Source organism: Sinohyriopsis cumingii, chromosome 14 (assembly GCF_028554795.1).
Source record: "Sinohyriopsis cumingii isolate HCF-2022 chromosome 14, ASM2855479v2, whole genome shotgun sequence".
Taxonomy (NCBI): Eukaryota; Metazoa; Mollusca; class Bivalvia; order Unionida; family Unionidae; genus Sinohyriopsis; species Sinohyriopsis cumingii.
The window spans coordinates 15,378,726-15,380,760 of NC_142974.1; the positions used below are offsets into that span (position 1 = coordinate 15,378,726).

At 36.0% G+C, this 2,035-nt stretch overlaps 1 pseudogene; it reads right to left on the reverse strand.

Moving 5' to 3' along the window:
• Positions 1-799: 799 nt before the first annotated feature.
• On the reverse strand, positions 800-1,330 carry LOC149783303 (protein BUD31 homolog pseudogene; annotated as a pseudogene).
• Between the last annotated feature and the right edge of the window lie 705 nt (positions 1,331-2,035).

The following is a 2,035-nucleotide window of genomic DNA, read 5'->3' on the forward strand; positions in this document are numbered from 1 at the left end:
TTCAGCTTCACTATTATGTCTTTCCATAAAAGCAAGGGAACTTCTAGCCTTAGTTTTATTTTCGTTCTATAAGGCACTTAATTTCAAGTTTAATATATGTATTGTTTCAATGAAGTAAATGTCCTTATCGACAGTTAAATCAGATTATTATCTTGAATATATATGATGACCAATGTTGACAAAGGTTTGTTAGGGACTCATAATGGTGGCGCAAGTGCGGTCGCATTGCATTGTGGGTATTTGCGTACTCAATCGTGACGTCGGTTATAGCAACCCATACTGAGTCATAGGGGACAATGATCACTGCTCATAGATGTGATGATCATTATATTCCACTATGTGTGTGTGTGTGTGTGTAATGTCATGATGTAAGTTAATTGCAGCAGTGCTGACCCGAAATCACTGTCCCCTATCCACGTTAGATAGTCAGGTAAATGCAAATGAAATAGTCAACAATGAATAACGTAGTGATGTATGCCTTGTTTACATTTATTGATCTCTCATTATGAAGTTTTCAAAATACACATACAGTTGAGCTAAATCTGAAGTATTCCGATTGTTATCAGTTACATATCAATCTATATGATTTTGATATCGTTACAAACGTAAATTGCATTAATTGTTAGTTTCATCAGCGTATCAGTCGTCCGCCATAGGAATATTTGCAGGTCTATAAAATATTCGCAAAAAAATACATATGCCATTTAAAAAAGAATAAATGTTACTGCACCAGACTGGTTTGAGTTTCAAACTAAGGTATCCCACGTGACATCACGTCAGTCAGTGAAAACTGAAAATTATAGTCAGCAAAATAATATTACGAATTGCTACTACGTTTCCAGTAACAAGTTTGTAACACTGTTTAAAAATAATGTTGTCGAACTTCAGATTTCCTCTAAATTCAGACTGAACAGCCTCTGCATCCACAGTGAACACACTCTACTATCACACCCTCTTCTAGTTTGGACTTCGGAACACGGCATACACAAATGGTATCAGGCTTGGTGTCCCGAATCTGAATACAGCGAAGACAGCAGAGATTTTCATAACCCGGTTTCTTCCACTCGGCGATCAGATTTTTATCTGCAACATTCCTCACTAAGCAGTACTCGAACAATTCCTTACTAATGGCCTTTCTAGTGTTGAACAAGTCGTAAATGTATCTGGATTTTTCATGACGAATCTGAACTACAGGCCAAAGTGCTTCCACTTTTCTTTTGCCTCCACGTAGCTCTTGTTCGGCCGCACTAATTTTGTCGTCGAAGTCGTCCAGGGTTGGTTTGATCATATCCCATCCCTCCGGATATTTCCTTCTCCTCACATTCAGCATATTTGGGTGTTAGGTTCTATATGACAATCAACAGAATGCACAGATAAAGATCTAAAGTTTCAGTGACCTCTGTTGCATATGTTTAGTTGTTATATAGTAAAACAATTAATTAGACCCCAAACTGACCAATAGCCAGCCAGGTGGTTGAAGGTAGTTTCACCATAAGGCGAGTACCACCTGTCAAACTAATGACATCCGGGATGAGTAAATTGCAGTCTGGAAATTAATTTGAGTATATGGCATTCAGCAAATTTCTAAAATAGTAGGAGAAATCAAAATAAGCATTGTATTATAAATGAAAACCTGTCATGATGATGTTAATAATAATAATAATAATTCCGTGATTGCTATAAAGATTATGAGTATGTTAATTAAAGAGGTGATGTACTAAAATCTATCATTTACTAAAGGAAGGAAGGAAGGAACGAAGGAAGGAAATGAGACGTTTACGTATGTACCTTCATATCTACTGATCTACCTAAACAAACACATACATATCAACTTCATTGCAACATTGTTACGTTATTGTGGTTTTATTGGCCTATGCCCTATGTTACCGATAAACTATTGACATGCATATAAGCATATATACATACATACATACATACATACATACATACATACATACAGACAGACAGACAGACTTATTTGAAATATCAGAGTAACATTTATTTTATTCGATGGCAATTATCTGGTTTACAACCT